Here is a 25616-nt window from a genome sequence, read left to right as displayed (position 1 = left end):
GAAACACGTGGGTATACGCTACATTCTATCCATGGTATATTCACTTCATTGGAACGAACAACAACTGCTTTTCATGTACTGTATATCAAAACAAAAAATCTCACTAAACAGCTAGTCGTCAGGTTGTTGCTGCGAATGATGTTTAAATTCTTTTAAAACGTTTGTGTTTCATGATGTGGGATTCGAGTTTTCCTAGAATCCCTTTTATAACGGAAAAAGCACTCTAAACCTGCAATGGTTTTTCCTCAAGATGTCACATGCGCTGTCCCTACCTTCTGAAAGCTGACCTCTGGTATTATAATAAAATAAAGCCAAGCTGTTTCCAAATGTTTTTATTGGAAACTTTTGTTTCTAAAGATCAGTGGGAGATAGAAAAATCTTTGTTTTACGTCCCACGGTTATGCCGGTTAGGCTAAAGGAGACGGTGATGATGAGGGATGAATGAAATGGTGGAATTAAGAAAGTAGGAGGAAACGGGAGAACCCCGAGAAAACCCACGCACACGGTGTTTGTCCACCACAAAGTTCACTTGGCGGGGGCTGGGCAGTGGGAGATAAGAGTTAAGTAGTGAGGAGGGAGGAGAGTGATGAGTAGGGCCTATATTCATATAGTGACATTGAAGTTGTTCTGTTTTGACATAGCAATGCCCACAGTTTTCATGCCCTGTGTATTCCAAATTTAAAGCCTGCCGATTGAAGATAATTTGAGTGAGGCAGTACTGGATGGAACCAGTTCCCTTCTAATCGCGGAACAATGTTCCAAAAAAAAAAAAAAAAATGTGGTCTTTACTTTAGTTCAAGGGTTAAGAGGAAATTAAATGAATATATTTGCCCCAAGAAAACGTTGACTTCCACAAATGTAACAAAACATGTGACCTATCGTCGATCTAGTTTGAAGCATTCACCATCGTTCCCAATACCATTAACTACAACAGCAAACCTCGGATTAGTATTGCTGAATTGTAGCCGCAATTGACATCAAAGGAAGCGGCGATTGATTTCGATAAATACTCAGCAGCTAGTATTAGTAGTACAATGAAACCTCTGAATAACGGACACCGCTGGGACATGAATTTTTGTCCGTTACAGAGAGGTTACAGAAATTTAATTACCCACAATGGTAATTGTATGCAGTAATAAACAGTAAATACCTTATGTATGAGCGTAAATACGTAAACTTCAATATGAAAATACTCTATTTAGTACGTCTTTAATTTACTGAGAGGGATGAAGGAGAAATTCATTTCTGTTAAATATTATTATTGCTGGGGGATGTGTTAATATATTCATATACTACAAAAGATAATGTGTGTATGATAATTTTCTTTACATGTCATCACCCTGTAAAAAAATAATCAATTAATTTACTTGTTATCTATGAAATTGTCGGGAAAGATGCAAGGGACAAAGGAGAAAATACTAAATTTGTTACGGAAAGGAAGATCTTTCGCATAGAATTCTTGGCCTTACGACTGACCCTGCATGAATGTTATTGCTTATTGAAGGTTTTCTAGAATTTCCAAAAGAAAGCAGTTTATTGCGAGCAGGAAAAAAAGAGAAAACATTCAAGTTCAGCTTGAAATTGTTCTGTTCGGTGGCTCATCAGGTCTAGACTCATGATAGAAACACTTATGGGGAAAATACTTTTGTCTACTGTAATATATCGCAGAACTGAGAATAATTTCTGTCCGTTATGAAGAGGTTATTGAAACGTTTGGGGGGAAAAGAACTGTCCGTATCTGGGAGTGTCCGTAAAAGGGAGGGTTTTGTTCCGTAAGAGAACATATATTTTTGCCGGGACAAAAAAATGTGTCAGTATTATAGAGGTGTCCGTTACTGAGAGGTGTCCGCTAAGAGAGGTTTCACTGTAGTTTTTCCGCAACCTACTGGGCAAAAAAGGGAGTGAGTAAGATTTAAATTTTGCTTTGTTGTTTCGATTTAGTTCAGATAAAAAATATTTGAAGAAAATTTGTTAATAAAAGAAAGTAGAAAACAAAAGTCAGGAAAGACTTGTATGAGCACATCACAGCAATTTGACCATTTCAGTACAACCGTTACTCCGAAAATATTTGCTTAGTAGTTGACGGATTTAGAGTTGCTTCGCAATTTGTAAGATGTCCAAGGTGTTAGAAAATTGCTTAGGAAGGAAAGAGAGATAATAGCTGTGTAAATTCCATTGACGAAAATATAAAAGCAGACATCGAGAAATAACGAGGAAAAATGCAAAGAACATGTTAATTTGCCAGCTACCACTCAGAGAAAGACGTAAGTTTATTTACTTATTTCACATTATAAAGGTGGTTGTCGCATCTCCGGCTTGATGACGAAGATATCATAGGGATAACGTACATGTAACAAGGGATTGAGCGTGTACCCACCTTAAAAAATTAGCATTACTTCACTGCCTTTCACCTTCTTGACCTACCCAAATATATTTCTCTTGAGGAGTAATAGAAAATTATTTTAGTCTATCTACCCGTATAAAATTGCTTTTTACGAGGTAAGTCCTTTATCAAAGATGACTTTTACCCACGGCTTAACTCGAAAATTTGCATGAGGCGACTGAGAGAAATCTCAATGTCGAAATGTAATTTCATAGAAGTTCAAAAGTTTGTTTTAAATCATTGCAGCAGATGGATTCTTGTAGCGAGAACTCAAGTTTTAAGATCTCATGAGAAGAAAATGAATCACATTATGGATTTAAAAATAAAACTGTTCAACGGATGCGATTCGTACGGCAATAATGATGAATAAAAACTAATAACGAAGTAAATAATTAGTAAAATGAAAACCACCAAATGTCAGGAAAAAAATGGTCTGTTAACTATGCTTTTTATGGTCCTCTAACACACTACACACGCAACCTCAAAATCACAATCATCATCAGGACTCATCGTAAGTTTTGAATAAATGGATAATTGTTCAAATGCAACCTAAACGGAAAACGACATAATTACATAATTAATCGATCGTATTATCCTTGTTCTTGATGAGACCAACTATTGTATAATCCACGGAGATGATGATATAGTTGAATTAACACCATAATCTTGAGAGGATTAGCGATAAGATTTCTGGGCTTCGGCGTCTATGTCCATTTGGCCTGTCACGTACATGAGGGATGACGTAGTGTAGGATCGGCGAGCACACTATCAGATGAAAGGAAAGGAAGGAAACGGCCTGGGATCATTATGTTCGGTACCATCCCGGCATTTACCTGGTGTGAATGAGGAAAATCCAGGAAACAACCGTACTCTGTGTTACACTTTTTCGAACCCGGGACTGCTAGCACCAAAGGCGAGAGCGTTAGCGACTACGCTACGCGGAGCCACACGCTATGAGAGGACTACCAGAGTTAAAAATTTAGGATATACATAATTTATTATTTTCTTTTCTAACTTGAAGATATAATCCTTTTCCGGTGACTGAACGGAGCGAACAAGAATCATTGTGGTCTACCTACTTTGCTCCTCTTTACTTTAAAATCGTAGTTTACTGGCACCAGTAAGTTTTTTCTTTTTGAATTTCTTGAAAGTAGTTCAGGTGCCTTTTTTCAGTATTTCATTAAGAATTTTACTGACATCAATTGTTTCTCTTGAAAAAGTTCAGAAAAGAGAGAGAGTGTACTGGCGGGGGTTTTGTTCCAACAACTTTCTCAAAAACAGCCATAAATACTATATTTTGACCACATCTTATAATTAAATATTTAATTAATAATTCTACAATGTGTCATAAATACTTTTTTTTTTTTTTTTTTTGAAAAAGAATTCAAGGAGCTTATCTTTGCTTGATATTCTCGAAATTGGCTTTAACGATATTGTCCGTACTCCATGTTTTTTAAAATACTAGTTCCACAATGGCACAAATATCTATTCAAAATTCTAAACACGATAATTTATAATGAAGCGTTTTCTTCTCTGTCGGACAGTTTCTCGAAAATGTTTATAAGAAATTTATCCGTATGTATGTCATGTAAAATATCAGTAATAATTTCATGGTATGGTATGATACACTTTAAAAGAGATAATTTAGAGCAATAACCAGTAGACCCTGCCTTTTACTTCATTATTGATTGTTTCGTTAATACCTGTGCTCAGGCCGGTAGCCAGCCCCAAAATGTAGGGGGGCCCGGCTGAAGTTTGGGGTGGCCGATCCAACCATATTATAGTTCATCACCGTATTATAGTTCATTTACAAGCTTACCGGGAAAATTTTAGGGGGGCCTGCAAAAATTTAGGGGGGCGGGCCCCTTAGACCCCCCTGGATACGGGCCTGCCTGTACTTCTGTGCTAGTTGCTGTCGATTCAGTTCTTAGGTCAGATTATACTGTAAGGGATTAGATAACCCACTTTGGAATTACAATTCATTTATTTCAACAGAAGCGTACTTTCCTCCATACATGGATACAGAGAATTGGTATTTTTAAATTGTTCTCGTATGATCTTTTGCTAACAAATTTACCGAGTTATACACTTCATTTTTAAAAATTGAGATATGATTACTATTAATTACAGGTACTATCTGTCAAGGAAGTAAGTTCGTGAGTCTGAACTGACTGGTGTGCATTCGAATTATAAACTTGTGAGACAATAAAAGTTTGGAATACAATACGTAAAAGGGGCACAAGTTCTAAATACAAATAATTTATAGCGTAGGTAAGTGACATACGAGAAATACGAAAAACTCTATGATACAAAGAAAAATATCATAGAAGATTAGAAGTGAGAACACAGAGTTCAATTGCCGTAAAGACATCAATGACAACGCATATCGGGCGAAGTGGCCGTGAGTTAAATGGTTAAGGTAGCCGACTACAAACCTGAAGGATCATGGTTCGAACACTCTCATAGTGTTGTTCAACTTTCTTTTTTTTAAAAAAAAGTTCTAGACCAAACGTTTCAATATTTTACTCTAAAGTAAGATAGATATGCCATCGTCACTGATGATATAATTTTGATGATGAAAACAAAGTTTGTATGATCATGGAAACAATTTTTTAGTTACGACATGGATGTTTTTACAGCATATCATCTAAAACTTTCATTCTGACAAACAAGGCCACATAGCATGCCACGTCAGCATGGTCGTAAAGAGTTCACAGTAGCTCAGCGTAGAAAAATTGCGAGTCGTGCGTCACAAGGCCAGAATGCATTTCAAATCGCCAAAGTATTTGGTTGCAACTGACGAACTGTTCACAAACCTTTAGATCGGCACCAGAATGATGGAGCTAAATGGGCCAAATATTCGCTCAGGTCAAGTAGACTTAGAGAAACAACTGCAGTTTAGGATGAAGCGCTGATGAAAAAAAAATCAGAAACTAGTGTTACAGAAAAAGTAATTATATTTTAGAAATCTACACAAATTTCCGATTTCCAATCACCCTGAACATTCTATTTATCTCGAGTTTCTAATTTTCTATATTTTAAAAATACATAAATTTCGTAATATTCCGGTGTTTGGGCACCTTTTCTGAAGAAACCTGATGTGCTAGCGTAAAATTAAGTTCGTTTTCGTAATCAGTATCCTCAAATTACATATATAAAAACAGAAGATAAATGTAAGTCAACAGAAACTTCATCTCAAAATGTCGGATTGTGTTCCCAAAGAAGGCAAATTGATGGTGCTTAGTTATGTGGTGCGAGCCGAATAAAAGTCACAAGTGTGTGTGTGTGTTATGACGCGAGGGATAGTGTCCTGACGACGGTCTACAAAACTCACGACACAATCACATTGGCGAAGAGAAACAACGGCCAGAAGAAAACCTTCAGTGAGTCAAGCGGGTAACGTCCATAAAAGATCTAATATAACCTAAAAAATATGGGCACAAGCCCTATATTTTTTTTTTTTTTTCGTTTACGTCTTGTATTTGCTTCATTTACTTGGTTTAGTTTTGAAATTTGCCACCACCACACAGGGCTGCAATAGTGTAGCAGTTGCTATAATGCTGCACGAACGTAGATAATTCCAATGGCAATAGCTATATTAATAATACGTTGTATTATTATGCACTTTATTGTAAGAATGATTTTTTTTAAACATACAAATTATTTTAAAATATAAATTCCATCAGACTTCGTAAAGAGGTAATAAAAGTTTCACCAAGAAGGAATATACTTCCATACATCAGCTTTATTTGTCAGTAGATTATGCCATCAGAAATACGCATTTATCAGAAAAAAAAAAAAAAAAAAAAAAAGGTCGTCGTCTTGTATCTAACCTAGGTCACAGAAAATTTTAACAGTAAATATTACCGTGATATCTTTTAGATGAAGTATTGCTCTCTCCAGTGGTGTATTTAGCGTTTTGTTTCGGGAGGGGGGGGGGCTATGCACAACACGTGAATAAGCACTTTCATTTTTCCTTTGAGTGTCGACAAAATTTAATGAAGTTGTGCATATAACAAATTTAGTTTGGGGAGGGCTTGAGCCCGATAGCCATCCCCTTAAATACGCCATTGACTATAAATCTGTACTTTGAATTGGGGGCCATGGTGGCTCTGTGATAGACCGGCCATCTCTAGGCCGTCGAGTTTGTGATTCGATCTCAGCTCGCGCCAAGAAGACTTTGTGGTGTGTGCGTGGGTTTTCTTGAATTCTCCCGTTTCCCACTCCACCATTTCATTCATTCTCATTGTCACTTCTGCTTTAGCATTCAAGACAATCATGGGACGTAAAATTGAAAGAATTTATTTTTTAGAAATATAAAGCAAAATAATTTATAGGAGTATAGATAAACGTCACTTACTGGTACGTTTTTTTTTTTTTGTTTGTTTGTTTGTTTGTTTCAGATAATTTTCTATGATAATTATTGGCGGAGATATGGCACCCGCAGATACCGTAAGTAGGCAAAAACCAGGAAGTAAGAGAGCCAAGCAGAAAAAACTTAAGCAAGAAATTGAGCTTGCACAACCTCTAAGTTTACTGTTCTTTTCTTTACTATAATAATTTATTTGAATATTTTAAATTAAAGGTAATTTATTATAAATTGCTTTTTTCTTTCTTTCTATTTAGGAGAGAAAAGAGAAGAGCAATGTTCCCTACCATTTAGCAACCTGAGAGAGCTACAAACAGATAAATCAAACATGATAAACAGTCACTCACACACACACACAAAAAAAAAAAAAAGTTTTCATATTAACTGACTGACACTGTTGAATATTTCTTCCCTTCCGGACAGCATTACATTGTATATATCAGGGGCGGCTTGCCTATAAGTGCTGCAGAACTACCAGCTATTTTAGTGGCATAAATGTATTTTCAATTGACTTGAATTGTGTTTAATTTAATCAAGGTAATAACATGTAATGATGATATTTGGTCTAACGGTGTCCTGAAATTGTACTGCTGAATATGCTACATATCGTAGTATTACTGGAAACATCTTCTGAAGCTTAATAATATTGCAAGAGCTGTGCACGGATTGCCCTATGCTTTAGCATTGAAACCAAAATCTTCACCAGCCGCACTGTATATTACGTTTTCCTTGTCTCTTAGATAGGATTTACTAGAGCTGCACTCCCAGCAGCTCAGAACTCACGAATACTTCCGAAGAAGCCGAAGACACACGACGTGTTCTACATGAGGCTCCCTTCTCTTGTTTTTGATAACGGTGTGCAGTGTAATTGTTGTGCGGTTTGAAAGTAATAGTATTCCATGTTCAAGTTTGTGCAAATTTGAACAAACACAATTTGTGTGACAATTTTAAAGAAATCATAAACCTTAATTCTTCTATAATTCTTCTCTATAACCTTACAATAATTCTTAATTATTACCCCAAAGACAATAGCTGAAGTAGAACGTTACTTCTCTAATTTTAAAATAGTTCAAACATTTTCGAGAAGCACAATATGTCAGGAAAGAATCAATGCTTTGGCTGCCTTATCAATCGAACGTGATTTCATATTCATCAAGCCGAACTTTAATGATAGAGTAATAGGACATTTTGTACAGCAGAAGACACGTCGGATAGACTATTTACAAACGATAAAATATTTATAATTCAATAGTATTAATACAATTTCTACCTGTAGACATTACGTGAATCCGAAATTGTTATGATATCTGAAAACAGTGTTTCTTACGATATGGGTATGGTATTTTTAAAGTTTGTTACACGCAACGGTGGCGTATTTAGAGAGGAGCTATAAGGCTCAAGATCCCCCGAAATTCATTTAAACTTGTAGGCATCCCAAAGGAAAAATTAAGTGCTTATTCATATGCTGTGCATAGCTCCTCCCGGAATAAAATCCTAAATACGCCACTGACACCCAATAAGCAAAACAATAGGGTTTTGGTTGCGATACAGTAAAGTTGTATATATATTTGTTAATTTCAATTATAATTGTCATTTACGTATAACGATTAGAGTGCTAAAAGATGTGCGGTTCGTGTAGATTTTATAATTAATTACTGCAAACGGGAAATTTAATATACAAAAAACACACTGTGCAGAACTACCTCAGATTATGGTATCGAGCCGCTACTGATTATATATATATATATATATATATATATATATATATATATATATATATATATATATATATATATATATAAGCACCCATAAATCGGGAAAGAGGTGAACGAGGTGTATTTTTCATAGTTAAACGAAATTATCGTAGTATTTAACGAAATGCATGAGATACTTCTATATAGCATATACATATTTTACACAGGCACCACATTGAAGAATTAATATTAGCATCTGAATTCACATTCATGAAACCGAATTTAAGCTACATCGCTGCATATATAACACAATGGCGTAAACAGCACTTTTATAAAGAATGTATATAGATTCACAATATTTTATCAGAATAACTTGTACTGTCACTCTCTTAAGTAGCGGATGTGAATCTCTGTTTTTTATTTATTTTTTTCATTTTGTCGCATGAGTACTTTCACTGCATAAGCGACTCATTTCATTTGCGACACAACTAAATTCTATTTACGAAGATAAAGACGACACACGCTGTTAAAAGTATTTTTTGTATGATTTTAAATTCACTTACCCTACTCGCGAGGGAATAAGAGTTTGACTCTAGGTCGCTTCTTTTTACGTATAATGCTTGATAATAGACCTAGGTTTTATGAAGTCCTATTTGTGCAATACTAAGATTATGAAAGGGACATTCTACGTCAGGTAGGTTAGAACTTATGACCCTTCGCTCAGTTTTCTGCGACCCTCAGTTCACTCCAACTCATCTCTAAAGCAAACATTCAGTGAACTGTCTATTTCCGAATTATACAAATCCTTGCCTGAGCAAAATCCGCAAAATTGCATTGTGACTGATTTCCATGTTCGGTAGTATGTATGTGTGAAGAATTTTTGTCACTTTTGAAGAGGGCCAAGTTTCCAGTGAGATTCACTTAACGGACTCTAATCTGAAAATCGCAAGTGCAAATAGCATGTCTCTAGATATCCAAATGCTGAGTGTCGGGTAACAATACGAAGTTATACTGAAAGTTTCGGGAATCACGTACTGGAAGCAATATAATCTGTTAGATTTTGTTGTAGTTATAAACTGTCATCTTTGTTCACATTAAATGCAAAACCGTACGTAACTCGGAATCTTTGTTGTCTCAGGGCACCAGTTTGAAGTGAGGTAGTAATGATCAAAAATGGACCTGACGAGAGAACACTTCCGTGCCATGATTTATTACGATTGTTGCCAAGTGTTAACACAGCAAGTGTGTGTTCGTCGGATAACTGCTACTTTTCCTGATGAAGCCCCATCCCAGACGACAATTTACACGTGGTTTCAGGAACTCAGATGTGGTCGGATCAGCCTGAGTGATGAGGATCGTGCAGGTCGTCCATCGACAGCTATTGTGTCCAAAACATTGATGCTGTTAGTGAATTAATTAACATTGACCGATACGTGGCTTATCGCGAAATTCAAGGAACCTTAGGCATTGGCATGAGCCAAATACAAATAATATTGTATGATCATTTACATGTGGAAAAAAAAAAACTTTGCGTTCGTTGGATCCCACACAATTTAACTCAAGCACAAAATGACGCCCGTGTGAAGTGGTGCAAAGCTATGACGAAACGGTTCAAGTCTGGATAATCTAATTTGGTGTTTAACATCGTAACAGGTGATGAAGCGTGAATTTATGTATACGAACCAGAAACAAAATGACAATGTGCTGTGTGGGTGTTCCGTGATGAATCTAACCCAAGCAAAGTTGTTCGTGCACCCAGAAATTCGTATCTTACACAGTGCACATACCATGACAAAGACGAAAATGAACCAATTTGATACATGTAACACTACAGCTGGAACAACATACATATGGAAAATAAAACATGAGAAATAGGAAGAAACGTCTTAAATCTCTGATTGTTTACAATTGTACAGTAGGAGTCAGTGGCGTAGGGAAGGGGGGGGCCCGGAGGGGCCGGCCCCCCCCAAAGGGGTCCTACAATGTACTTTGGTACTTTGATGTTTGTAATTTTTTATATATTTTTATGTTTATATATTTTTTTGTTTGTAATTTTTCTATATGTACCTATAACAGCACTTGCCCCCCCCCCCAAACACACATCCTGGCTACGCTACTGGTAGGAGTAACAAAATGAAACACACAAGCATGGTGGGACGCTGTACAAGAGCGCTTGCCAAACAAAGTGAAAAGAAATGAATACAGAGAAAGTGAGGCTTCGTCGTGCCTCAGGGCTAGAGCGCGTGGTCGCAGTTTCCAATCCTACTGAGAGCCCAGGGCCTCAGATTCAAGACCCGAGCAGGGGCGGCTTGCCTATAAGTGCTGCAGAGCTGCAGAACTACTAGCTATTTTAGTGACATAAATGTATTTTCAATTGAGTTGAAGTGTGTTTAATTTAATCAAGGTAATAACATGTAATGATGATATTTGGTCTAACGGTGTCCTGAAATTGTACTGCTGGATATGCTACATATCGTAGTATTAGTGGAAACACCTCCTGAAGCTTAATAACGTTGCAAGAGCTGTGCACGGATTGCCCTATGCTTTAGCATTGAAACCAAAATCTTCACCAGCCGCACTGTATTACGTTTTCCTTGTTTCTTGGATAGGATTTACTAGAGCTGCACTCCCAGCAGCTCAGAACTCACGAATACTTCCGAAGAAGCCGAAGACACACGACGTGTTGTACATGAGGCTCTCTTCTCTTGTTTTTGATAACGGTGTTCAGAGTAATTGTTGTGCGCTTTGAAAGTAATAGTATTCCATGTTCAAGTTTGTGCAAATTTGAACAAACACAATTTGTGACAATTTTAAGGAAACCATAAACCTTAATTCTTCTCTATAACCTTATAATTCTTCTAATTACCCCAACGACAATAGCTGAAGTAGAACGTTACTTCTCTAATTTTAAAATAGTTCAAACATTTTCGAGAAGCACAATATGTCAGGAAAGAATCAATGCTTTGGCTGCCTTATCAATCGAGCGTGATTTCATATCCATCATGCCGAACTTTAATGATAGAGTAATAGGACATTTTGCACAGCAGAAGACACGTCGGATAGACTATTTACAAACGATAAAATATTTATAATTCAGTAGTATTAATAAAATTTCTACCTGTAGACATTACGTGAATCCGAAATTGTTATGGTATCTGAAAACAATGTTTCTTACGATATGGATATTGTATTTTTAAAATTTGTTACACGCAACAGTGGCGTATTTAGGGAGGAGCTATCGGGCTCAAGATCCCCCGAAATTCATTTAAACTTGTAGGCATCCCAAAGGAAAAATTAAGTGCTTATTCATATGCTGTTTATAGCTCCTCCCGAAACAAAATCCTAAATACGCCACTGACAACCAATAATCAAAACAATAGTGTTTTGGTTAGATACAGTAAAGTTGTATATACAGTGGAGTTAATTCGAACTTGGATAATTCGAAATATTGGATAATTCGAACAGAAGTCCATTCCCCTTGAAAACTGTATTGAAAACAATAGTAAAAAATCTTGGATAAATCGAACCTATGTTTTGGATAATTCGAAGTAAATACAGTTGAAAATTTTTAATGTTGGACAGATATAAACAGGGAAATACAGTTTTAACGAGTTTTCAGTTTAGATGCAGCCATAAGGAAGAGTAATACAAAAGATAAATAGAAAATCTATGTAATGATAAAGATGAAGGTGAGTTGGGGAAGAAGTAAAGATAGAGAACGTGTGCCAATCTCATCTGGTTTCAGAATTGGTTGAAAATTTAAGATGAATTATTGATAAAGTCAACCAAATGTTATTAATATCGTATTCCACGCAATACATGAAATTCAAGATTTATTGAACATACAAAAACAATCAAATTTAAGCAAATGAGGTTTACGTCTTAAAAGTGAGAACAGAATATTCAAATTGTTACTGGTGTTTAATTGTTTGGGCTATTCCATATATGTTGTAGTGTTGTACTTAAATATGTTTTCCATTGTATACGTAGTTTGAATTATGTGGAGTCAATGTCGTTTGTTTGCGGTATTCGATCACGCAAATAATAAGCTGCTTTAAAGGTAAAGTCTACACCATATGAATATGTTTTTGATGCACAGTACTTTGGTTTGTTTGTTGTTATATATGTGAAAATGAATGTTGTTGGATAATTCGAATTTTGGATAATTCGAAGTTTTCTCGTGTCCCCTTGGACTTCGAATTAAAAAGAGTCCACTGTATATATTTGTTAATTTCAATTATAATTGTCATTTACGTATAACGATTAGAGTGCTAAAAGATATGCGGTTCGTGTACATTTTATAATTAATTACTGCAAAAGGGAAATTTAATATACAAAACACAAACTGTGCAGAACTACCTCAGATTATGGTATCGAGCCGCTACTGGACCCGAGTAGTTATTTTCCTATTTTTCGCACGTGGGACGGTGTCCCAGCAGTAGTAGGACATGTTGACATTTGTCCAATAGCAACATGTCGATATCAACACACACATTGGCCACATTTCAATATCGATCATGCGATCCCACTAGTGACATTCCTTTAGTTTCCCCAATTTCTTTGTGAGTCCCCTTGCACAATTTCAACTTGGCCTTAGTTGTTGCATCCTTATTGGTATGCAACGGTACTCATAATATTGCATCGGTTTGAGGGAATATTATTGCTGAATTGGTAATAATGGCTTTCATGTTCTTGATGCTAATAATTACATTTCCGACGCTTTGAACTCACGTTTACTTAGTATGAGTGCATTTCTGAGCATTTTTCGTTACGTGTTTCCACACGTATGAATCACCCTGTTTCATCTGTTGTGCTCTACCAACACTCCAGATGTCTTACTAGAGCATTTGAGTACAAATTTGCTACACTTAAATCTCAGAACGTCACTGTTGGCCAAAATCCGTACATGGCGATTATGCAACCACACACAACGGGCAAGAAGGTGTCCGCCATTTTGTATTTGTTCCAGATATCGACTTGATTCAAACGAATTATTGTTACCTGGTAGAAACCCTATCAATTCATATCCATTTAGACCAATTTTCATTTGGCAGATTATCCGCCCGGGACTCCCTACGTTCCTTTGGGGAATCCCTTGCGCGTGCATGGTAGGATTGTGAAACATGCAAAATTCAATACAGTAGGTTTGACTTCTTCAGTGAATTTTTTACCCTCTTCACGTTGGATAGTTTCAGAGCTATGGGTGTCCGAAAGTCATTTTCCCACGCTTTCGGCACCTTGTAGATCCGAAAATATGTCCGATATATATAGACTTACTTATATGTACATACAACTGAAAACGTTAAGCAGCAATAATCAAAAAGCATACTGCAAACGGGAAATTGATTATGGGAGTCGCTGGCAAAAGGATGTGATATGAAGTAGGCTGCGAAAGCCTGAGGTACCGTAAGATTTTATATATTTACTCAATTTTTAAATACAGTATATCATTAGTTATGGAAATTGCTTATTTTTTCTTAACTTCCACTTTTGTACACTAATAACTATTTAGCCCACTTAAGCTGCTACTGAGTCTGACATGCCTGTTCTACGTATCTGCATTAGCCAAAGCCACACTGGGATTTAAAATGGTGCAGAAGCTGAATTTAAAGAGAATCGTAAAAAATCCCATTGCACAGAAACAGCGTTTCTCCAATTTACACTATCTTATATCCGAGGAAACTGGATTACAGGACCACTTACAGGCCTTGCATATCCATGAGAATCGTTTTAAATACAGATCATCTTGAGATTTGTTCTGAAACCGTGCGTCGCCGTGCTATGGGGCATTAACACTAGTTAGTGAGCACGAAAAATGACATTGAATGATGGATTGATTTGTAGTTATGCATTTTCTAGTGGATAGGTTTTACAGAAGACGACCTACAGTTTAAAGTGGAATCTGAATCACCGAAGTGTCTGATGATCTCCCATTCAAATGAATCCACAACTTATGCATTCAAGGCATACGCGCTAGCCACTAGACAAGAGAAATGGGTCATTCCATGTAAAATTACCTAGAGCACTGTGCTTCAATGTCTCAGATTCTCTTCATTTTTTTTCATACATAAATACCAATGAAATTATGCTAAATTAATTTTTCCGATTCTTTGGGTGAGAAATGGGACAGGGGGAAATTTTTGAAAAGTGTGAACTTTGCTTCAATTTCACTTTCCGGCACTCAGAATCATGGAACAAAATTACCATAACTTCCTTATTTTTGAAGCTATTGGGCTCATCCAGGTGTCAAATGAAAGTTTAATGTTTGCTCTTTCAGTATATCTTAAGTAACCTTGCAAAAGGTTGCACTGTCAAACATTAATGGGCATACAAAGCAAATTTTACGGTTTTTACAAATTGTGCCATTGCTCAAAAGTTACAACTATGAAACTTTTGAAACTTTTTTTGTTCATTCTTCTTAACATGTACATCGTATGGTTAAAAAATAAAGAGGGTGTTTTTTTTTGTATTTTTGTAATTATTATTTTTTATGTACGGAAATATACAGTTTTAAGTTTTGTTACAAATTGTGTCATTGTTCGTAAATTACAACTGTGAAACTCTTGAAACCTTTTTTATAGGATCATTTTAGCACATACATGATATGGTTAAAAAAAATAAAAAGTGTGCTATTGGTATTTTTGTAACTATTATTTAAGTACGTCAGAGTGCAATTCATGAATCGCTCTGGGCCTTCTACATTCTACTGGCCAGAAAATGAAAACTTTTGTTGGATACCTTTTGAAAATATCATCTGGGAAGTTCCTGTTCCATCTCTTATGAGCAATCAGCCCGGACTTACGAAACTGAAAGCAAAATTAAAAGAAGACATCATATCATCAATGAAAAGAATGAGCTGTGAAACATAGTGTACAACATTTTGTATGTAAATTTATGTAATTCTAGGAAGTATTACTGATACGTATGTTTATTGTTTTAATCTATTTACATTAGTCTATTATTTCTTATTTCTGTTGATAGGGTTTGTAATAATCACTCAACCCCTTACATTGTTAGGCTTATATTTTCCATTCACAAAACCGCAAGATTATTACAAAAAAAAAAAAGAAAAAGAAAAAAAGCATTCCTTTTTGTTATTTAATAATACCTAGTAAATGTAAACTAATCCTATAAAAAATTACAAAAGTTTGATAGTTATAAGCGATTATACAATTCGGAAAAAGTTGAAAGTCTCAGTTAAAGTACAAAAATATATATTATGGTAATACCAAAACTACACATTACACGTTTTATTTTTAAGCATACCTAATAATTTACTAAGATGATTATTTGAAAAAGTTTTAAAGTGTGACAGTTGTCACTTATGGCCAAAATTTTCCGAAATCGGAAATTTCACTTTCCGGAACTTTTTCGAATTCCAGATTTTTCTGAAATCGGAATTTTTCCGAATTCCGATTTTTTTCCGATTTTACTTTCCGGAATCCGGAAAGTAAAAATTCCGGCATTGGCCATCACTACTTCAGAGGAAAGGCATGATTTGTTAACAATAAATCTGTATATTTCTGTACATTTAAAAAACAAATAATAATAATAATAATAATTGCAAATATATTAAAAGCATCCTTTTTATTTTTTTAACCATATCATGTGTGATAAAATGATTCTATACAAGAAGCTTCAAGAGTCATAGTTGTAACTTACGAGCAATTACACAATTTGTAACAAAACTTTGTATTTTCATACATGTGAAATACCAATAATAATAATAATAATAATAATAATAATAATAATAATAATTACAAAAGCACACTTTTTATTTTTTAACCATATCATGTATGTGCTAAGATGATTTTATTTAAAAAGTTTCAAAAGTTTCATAGTTTTAACCAGTGTGCGAATTAGATAATTTATATTGGGGGGAGATAAAATTAGGCCAACAGGACGTAGAGTCTGAAGGTACAATAATTCAAAATGAGACAATAATGCCTTATTCCCCCACATAAATATGATATGACATCGGTAATAAATAAGGGATTTATTAATTCAATAAATCTACCGACAATAACTATGTATACGCATATTTTTTGACATGCACACACCACACTTAACCATTCTGAATGTGTACTCACTTTTGTGCTCGTAGCTCTCTAAGGTTTATTTACTTAATAATTCGGCAGAGTGATGGCCATGGTCACAAGCATATGTTAATTTTTCCGCTCATACTGAAATCTTCCACTTTGCGTTATTACACACAGTCTTGCGGAAGAAAACCTACAGACTGAGGCATAAGTCGGTTAACACCCCTGGAGCACACCAACGGCTTGACGTTCACCTTGGTTCGTGGTATATGTTGCTCGGGTGGGTAATGGACCATATTGCACGACATGGTTACCATGGCGGCCATCTTGGATCCAACTTTAGATTTTTAAATGTAAAGGGGGGCATGTGGGGTATCATTTAACAGGAGCTCGATCTCACGTAGCTATGTTCTGTCCTTCTTGAGGAAGACACACTGCACGGCGCCTCTACCAATCCGCATGGACTCGCAACAGCATGTCAGGGTCAATGGTTTCACAATATTGCAGAATTCGTTATGTCAGATGGTGGATACCACAGATGGGTTCTTGATAAAACAGGTTCTTCAGATGGCCCCAGAGGAAGAAGTCGAGCGGCGGGAGATCTGGGGATTGTGGTGGCCACTCTATCGGTCCCCATCGCCCTTTCCAATGTCCCGGAAATTGTCTATCGAGCTATTAGAGTGAACATAATGCATAATGAGGTGGAGCCCCGTCTTGCTGGAAAAAGGATGGGGAATCACCGTCCTCATTCAAAAGAGCAGGGAACACATCATCCTCGAGCAGATCAAGATATTTCTCACCAGTCAGGGTGCCGTGGATGAAGTACGTTCCAATAATGCGCGTCCCCCAGATTAGACACCACACTATCACCTTTTCCCAACCTTGCAGAGCAGGCAGATTAAAATTTCCCTGCCTTAGCTATTTCAGAGCTACTAGCGGGTTCTTCATGAACTACAATGCAAAAGTTGATGAGCGCACGTTCGTCCAGGCCTTTACGTATATCATTAATTGCAAATTTAAACATTTCGAAGACTCTGTTGCAGGAAAGTTGATACAATGCTCTACAAATATTTTAAAGATTTAATTCGTAAATTATTCAAGTAAATCAGGGTAGGCTTAGCCTAGCCTACCTACCCTGAGGAGCCGCGCCTGTATATTTGTTAAAAGAAGTTACGACAAAGTATAGGACTAACTCGAGAGAGTAATGCTCCCGGGAGTAGAAACGAAATACACGGCTCTGATTGGTTGGCGTTATCCGTTTCTTGCCATGTAGCATTCATATATCAGAAATCAAACGCTTAGTGCTGTCAGCCCTCGTGGCTGAGTGTGCTGGCGCTACGTGCTAGGAACGGAAATCGCTTTTTGGGTTGGGTTCAAAACCGGCCCAAGGATTTTTTTTATATATTTTTTTTAAAATTTTCATAACACTTTTTTCATTAAAATAAGATGAATACTCAAAAAAAGTGATTTACTTTTGTACAGATGAGGAGGAGGAGGAACGGGTTAGAAGCCCCGCAGGGCTTGTTTTTGTTCCACCTTGACACCCATGATATAAATTTGGTGACCAACTTAAAACAGCTGGCTAGGGTAGCGCGCGAAAAAACGTACTTCCGGGAGTATTACTCTCCCGAGCGGGTAGTCAATGAATGTGAAAATGTTTGCAAGTTGAAAAAAAGTTCGAGTGTTATACAACTTAGGTTTGATTCCGATCTCCTGGATTTTGGAGAGTTTTCTGTAGGCACAATCAAAATACATTTCCAATGTTAAAATAATTCAAGCAAATTACTTTAATAAGTTTGTTAGTGTAAATGTAAGTAATAATGACGTAGGAGTAACTAACCGGCAGGATTATCCTACCACAGCTAAATTCTCCCAAATGTTCTGCATAAAGTATTAAAACAAATCTTCAAGCCACATAGAATTCTTGTGTAAAATTAAGTTATTAAATCTGAAGCTTTTAACTGTGTTTGTTAGTAATCTAAATATTAAAATTTGGAGATAATTTCTTCATCAAATGCATAGATGTTTGTATTCGGCGTTACCTATAGTTTATGTGTAATGATGATTAAAGTAATTGGCAATTGGAGAATCAACACTCAATCTTATGTATCGATGGAACGACTTTGATTAATGTGGATTTGAATGAATTTTGGAGAAAATAATGACAAGTCTAATTGCTTGGTGCGAATTTGTAGCGATAAATGAGATATGAAAGGCGACGTATTTTGAATATGTATAAGGAATAGAATAAGATAATAATAAGCATTAGATATGGAATAAATAAATAAATAAATAATGGAGCAAGATATGAAGAAATGAATACATAAATAAGAGGATAGAATAAATAAATAAATAATAAATAGCGTATTACAGTATTAATATAGGCTATAATTTAATCAGTGCAATTATAATTTATAATTTATTACAAAACTGAGTACTGTGTCTATTGTAGGCTCAGAGCCATCCACTGTACAATGCAGTCGGATTACCTGGACATGTCATTAGAAAGAAGTTTAACAAAGGAAAAATCAACTTGTCACGAGCAACATTTCAGCAAATTGAAGATTGACGATGATAGTGGAAGATAATATAATGATATCATCATATCAAATATCATCGCTAACGCAAAGAATAATTTAGTTGTTGTAATTAATTGATTGACACCTACTTTTTGAACATAATATAAACCATAAAAATTGGAATCCAGTTGCTGTGTATATGTTTAAGTAGTGTAATTTCTTATAACTACAATTATAAATCAATTACCTTAATTCACAGTTTGGAAAATCTTAGTTTACGTCGACACACTGTGGTAAAGCCAATTCGTTCAACGAATCTGGATGCGTTGAAATATATTTCTCTAGAACATAGTTTCTATTGGCTATTCAAGGAGTTTAGCAAGTGTCGCCTATCGCGCGCCATAATGATCGCCATCGATAGCGTGACACTACAAATACTATTAAATCATTGCGTGAACGAAAGGGATAACTACAATGGGGGCTATATAAATCCATGAAGTGACTGAGTTTACGAACACCACCTACTCCGCTTGAATGATGTAGAATTCTTTGTCTTATTAGGCCTATTTGCAGTCAGAGATGAAGAAGCTTCTGATTTATTTCATTCCTAATTTCCAAACTAGGAATATTATATATATAAATACTATATAGGACTTATTTTGCAATAGAACCGGAGATTTTATATGTAAATTCGTATGTCATTAGATTTAACTTCAATTTTCAAATAAATATTTAAAATATGTATACAATGTACCCTTGGTTTCCTGCTTTCTGCTGCTTTTTCATGCCTGAGTTCCCTACTGGCTAAGCGGTTAGCGTAGGCCTATGTGGCTTTGGCGTGGGAGACTCGGGTTCGATTCTCGGTGAAGCTCGTGTATTTCGGATTTTACGTTAAAGGTTAAGCTGCAGGTCCACGTCTTACATAACCTCACTGCTGAATGGGATGATAATATGAAAATCAAATTTTCAGGGCAGACAATTTTCCCTGCATAAAATTTGATCCAGTTGTTCAAGTTTTATGAAACGAACATTATGGAAAGAGAAACATTTGCTCTCTACTTCTTTTCATTCCAACATTAAAAAAAAAAAAAAAAAAAAAAAAAAAAAAACCTTTGAAGTGGTGGTTATTCCTAATTTGCCTATGACAGTGGTTAAAAGGAGGAGGAACGAAGAAAATAAATACATACGCAATATACAATGAGCTGTTGACACGGGCGCCGATCCTAGGGGGCCCGGGCCTCCCCCCCCCAAAGCTCGTGTGCCCCCTCATTGTATTTGAGAATATACAATATTTGGCATAATTTGAATGCAACTGTTCTTAAAATCCTCATCTATATGCTTAGCACAGCATATAATTAATTTAGGATTCTCCCGTTCATATTCATATATGACACGGGATTTTCTGTATATCATTCTGCAACTGTTTCATTGGATGTCAAGTGAATTTGTTGAAGAATGTTATGCGTTTCAGAAATTCACTATCACAATGTGATAGAATTTTAAGAGCAAATGCTTCTTTGTTCCTTACCAGTTTGCGTATAATGTTTTACACAGTGTATCAAAGAATTCCAAGTTCATTATTCAACCGTCAAATCGATTTGCGTACGTTGCGTTGAAAACTTTTCTGAACTTCGTCGATTTGATTCTTAGTCACTTGTTTTCTGTTACTGCCATCCATTTTTTTTAACGCCAAAAAGTTCCTAAAATATGTTTGTTTCATCTCACAATATATAATAACGATCAGGCGGTTTCTGTCAGTATTCTCAAAAAAGTAAATCTACTTTGCACGGCAATAATTTAAATTTAGCTAACAAAAACAATACCTAGTTTCTGGTAAATTTAAACAAATCGACGCTATTTACTTGTAACGTGATCTGAATGAACATCATCTGCAAGAACATTTGAGAGTTTTTATTATTATTTGGTCTACGTCTACTCCATATAATGTTATAAAAATAGCAGCATCACTCTTATACCCTTAATATTTGTATATTGTCAATGTGTTTCCAGACTCATCACGGTCAGTATGATATAACTCCTCCTCTTTCTGCTGAGACATTCTTTACGAAGCTCTATCCTATTTTGTTTGATAGTTCTGACTAAACTGATTCCTTTGGTTTCAGCGCTTCTGCTACAGGACTTGTGGTGAAAAAAATATCACAAGTTACATTTAGGCCTTTGCTCTTGAAAGGACCAACCAAAGTTTGCACATTACGCTCACCGTACAATGGTGAGCAATGCATTAACAATGGACGCTACAAGTCTTTACTTAAATATGGAAAATTGTGGAATACGTATTAAGATCTTACATCAGTCAATAACTAAAACTTTATTCCAAATTTGTCTGGCTTTAGGCATACACTGAAAGACAATTTTATCTGCTGAAACATTCTACAGGGTGAGGAAAGGTCTGGATACACCCTATAAAAGTCGAACGGTATGATGAATCATAATGTGGTTTGGTTTGGGATGTCTATAGGTGGTGGTGCAACTTATAGGCGACAGCGGCGACCATCTTGAAATCCACCATTTTGGACTTGGGTTACGTTTTTCAAATGAGAAGTTATGCCGCATATCATTTTACACTTTTTTTAAAAAGGAATATACCTGTGCAATCCGTTTTGGGATATCTTTATATTTGTAGGAGTTATGACCTGTTAAAATTTAGGACACTTGTCAGAGTCGACATTACAGCATATGTTCAACGCCGGATACACAATCGGAGTCTTTTTTTTTTTTTTGCCAATCCTGCTACATACTTCGCAGGATCTGTGGGTCAACAGAGGCACACGTCTCTTTAATACGCCGGCAGAGATGGGCTACAATGTTGAATTTTACCTCATACACAAGTGATTTCAAATGACCACACAGATAAAAGACAAGAGCTGTGAGATCAGAGGCCCGTGGTGGCCATTCCATAGGACTCATCCTACCTATCCAGTGATCTAGAAACTGTTCATTCAGAAACTGTCTGACCTCAGTAGCATAGTGGGGAGGTGCACCGTCCTGTTGGAAAAAAGATGGAAAATCACCCTACGGATTCAACAACGTTGGGAACACACAATCACGGAGCATGTTGAGATACCTCTCCCAATTCAAGGTTCCATTAATAAACACCGGATCCACGATTCGTGTGTCCCAAATCCCACACCAAACCATCACTTTTTCACCACCAGCATCTTTACAGGAATCTATCCACGAGGGGTTTGCATCTGACCAGTAACGGCGTTTCTCTTTGTTTATCTCATCTTGCACATAAAAGTTAGCTTCGTCACTGAACAACACCTGTCATACGAAGTTTGGATTACTGTTGCACTGACCTAGAGCCCATTCTGCAAACTGTAACCGCCGATCAGGGTCATCCTCCGAGGGGTGATGTTGCAACAGTAACTTGTACAAGTGCCATTGCTGTGTGTGCAATACACGCAGGATTGAACGCTGACTGACACCGAATATTGCTAATAACCGGCGCCTCCTGCGATGTGCACTTTTCAAAACCGATGCCATAATTGCTGTTGCAGTCTCCTCGTCGGTGGCTGCTCTTTGACGTCCACTGCGTGACTTGTTCGCTACAGAACATGTTGCACGAAATTTGTCCAATAAACTTGGAAATTGTCATATGTGAAATGTTATTTCTCTCAGGATGCCGGGCATTGAAGTCACCAGGTACTTCGTCCAATACTCACTAACACAATTTTAATGTGTTCCTCCTGTGCACCATTATGGATCACCTACAACGATAAAGAAAATTGATCACCTCCTTGCAATTTTAAACTTTAAAAGATCATGACACCTACACAAATAAAGATATTGCAAAACTGATTGCACAAGTGTATTCCGAAAAAAAAAGGCACTGTAAAATGATATGCGACATGATCCCCTTCCCATCTGAAAAAAGTAACAAATCCAAGATGGCCGCCACTGTTGCCATAGCTCCTGTAAGTTGCGCCCCACCTACAGACATCCCATACCAAACGACATTATGATTCCTCACACTGTTCGATTTTATAGGAGTGTATCCAGACTTTTGCCTCACCCTGTATTTGACATTATAACACTTTTTAGAATTTTCAAATTCCAAATTTCTGAGGCTAACGCAAGTTTATCACTGAAGTCACGTTGATCTCGTTGACAAATCAAGTATCTTTTGATTTCATAAAACCTGTTTTCATACCTATTTTCCTGTAGAATGCTGGTCCAGAACTCTTATTCCATAGCTCCTTGATTGGAATTTCAGAAGCACCAGTAGCGACACCGTAGATAAGACCTAAGGCGGCTTCAAGTTCAGAAAGAAGTAAGTTTTAACTAGAAGACTTAATTTGCCTATGAGCTTCGGAAATAGTATATTTCTGAACGTGACGAAGCATTTTTTTTTTCCATTAAAAAGAGGACGAAAAGCATCAATATATTCGATTTCAACAACGTGGCACTTAGCATATGTTACTGGACCCGGAGCATCTCAAATAATAGCTACTCTGCTTGGATGAACGACCTACGTCACTCCTTTCTGTTTCAAACTTATTCCCGCTTAGAAGATTTTTTGTGGCTCCAGATAAGGCTAGCTTGTTACGGGCATTTTTCGCACTAATTTCTTTTTCGCCGTCGTCACTTTGCGAGAACTACGATTCTTCACAATCTAAGGATAATACGTTGATATCCAATGATTCGGTATCTTCGTCTGTACCAAATCAATCATCAAATAAATTTTCAATGGTTCTAAGAATGTCTTCTGTTTCATTATGACTCAATATACCTTTTCCAAACATGGAAACATTCACTACATAGCACACATCTTTTACTTTATATATAGTGGAAATAGATGAGAATCTTTAAACTGTTGAGTACAGAACTCAATTCATTGTAAATACTAGTAGTGGTCATACATAAGGCTTGAAACACAATATTTTGTTGTTAAAACAATACGTGGTTGTTTTAATCTTGCATTTTATTTGTACAATTATCAAAACTGGTACAGTCCGCAGCAAAAAACCTGCAACATGAGTACGTAAGTTTATTGTGAAACGACGAAGTCTTTTGCTCCAAAATAAGTGTGCATGGGAGAACGCCGACATTTCTCCTGGCATGATTTGTGCCACTTAGAAGTTATGTTGATTCCCTGTGCTGTTAGGAGCAGTTTCACAATAAACTTACATGCTCATGTTGCAGGTTTTTCGCTGCGGACTGTACAAGGAAATTCAATTAATGCCATCTATGAGCCACATGTAAGATCAACCGTCGCTTAGTATATGCTAATATCGGAAGCAGTCAAAATAACTGCCTGGTACTTTTATGTGTAACTATAGTATTCGTGCCGAGTCGTGAAGCTTGACCTAGATCTACCGACTTCATAACCCAACAGACCGCGAGGGTATGTTCCGGTCGTCAAGCCAAATCCATCAAATTTTGTCAGTGTCGTCTCTCGCGCTACATGGAAGATATCTCCCGCGAGTAGTGTTGTTAATTGGCGCCAAGTTCCGTTTTCTTCTTCTTCTTCTTTTTTGCGTTATATTTTTGTTGTTAATATTTTTATTATTGTAACCATTTTAGAAAAAAATGTTACAGTGTTTATTGTTGTGCTGGGTTATTATTGGTAAATGCTGTTTTTTTTTTTTTTTTTTTTTTTTCAAGTACTCATTTACTATGCGTATAAAGCTCGGCACCATTGTTGGTGAATTTCAGCTGCTTGACGTTTCCGCAAGTGTGAGCTCGGGAAGCGGCTCTACGAGTTGTACCGAAGTTTTCTGATGTATCGGAGCTCAAGCAAAATATTTCTACGATTGGTTTAGAGCCCAAACTTCACGACCAGACGCGAGTACTATAACACTCGCGCCATATATGAAGCGAATAAAATTTCGAAAGAATAAATCTAAAATCCTCATCGAAAAATATTAAAAGTCAAAGAAGAGCACTCTCTCTGAAACAATGAAAAGTTATCACAATTAAATTTCTAGAAAACGGTCAAAATGACTGCTTGACATTTCAGAAACTACTTCTCGCTACCTCTACAGTTTAAAACCGAAAGTGGTTGATTTTCTGTCACTTCCGGTTTGAATAAATACGGTGGTGATGGAATATGTTCTTGGGATACTTAATTTATTTCGAAAAACCGCTTCTCTCTGTTACAGTTTTTCCTCTATAACGATCGTTAAAACCGGAAATATTTTATTTCTATCACTTTCGGTTTCAGTAAAATTAAGAATGGGGATGAAAAGTATTCTTGGGACGATTGATCGACTACAGAAAACCGCTGCTCGCTATCTATTACCGTCTATTACTCTTAATATTTTAACTAATTAATTTGATTGCATTTCTCTTTTCAGATCACATCCACGTGTTGTTTGTCTTCACGTGTGTTTTCGTAAAAGTAAAATAATAACAATTAAATAAGTAAAGTGACCAATAAGGGATAGTTTAAATTTTTAGGTACTATGTAATAAAAAAAAATAGACTCACATCAATCAACTGAGGACCATACGTCGAAAGAACAAGAGGAGAAAAAAAAGGCAGAGTGAAGTTGGGATTACCATTAATAAGTTTGCAGAAACAATGCAAAAGAGTGAAATGTGGAGGCCATTTAGAAAAGATTATACAGGGTGTTCAGAAAGTAACTAT

At 36.3% G+C, this 25616-nt stretch overlaps 1 protein-coding gene across 7 annotated transcripts in view; it reads right to left on the bottom strand.

Moving 5' to 3' along the window:
• The window catches only part of LOC145662670 (putative fatty acyl-CoA reductase CG5065), a 323802-nt gene that overhangs the window by 255903 nt on the left and 42283 nt on the right, over positions 1–25616 (bottom strand). For 2 of the 7 annotated variants that reach the window (XM_081728475.1, XM_081728477.1), the window contains one exon: positions 15185–15252. The exons of the other annotated variants lie outside the window; for them this stretch is intronic. The gene's annotated coding sequence lies outside the window, so the exon portion shown is untranslated. The remainder of the gene's footprint in view (positions 1–15184; positions 15253–25616) is intronic. 7 annotated transcript variants of the gene reach the window in all.

This window comes from Thermobia domestica, chromosome 10 (assembly GCF_964235325.1).
Source record: "Thermobia domestica chromosome 10, izTheDome1.hap1.1, whole genome shotgun sequence".
In the NCBI taxonomy this organism is placed as follows: Eukaryota; Metazoa; Arthropoda; class Insecta; order Zygentoma; family Lepismatidae; genus Thermobia; species Thermobia domestica.
The sequence above is the reverse complement of the archived record's forward strand: the minus strand, read 5'-3'. Positions and strand labels throughout refer to the sequence as shown.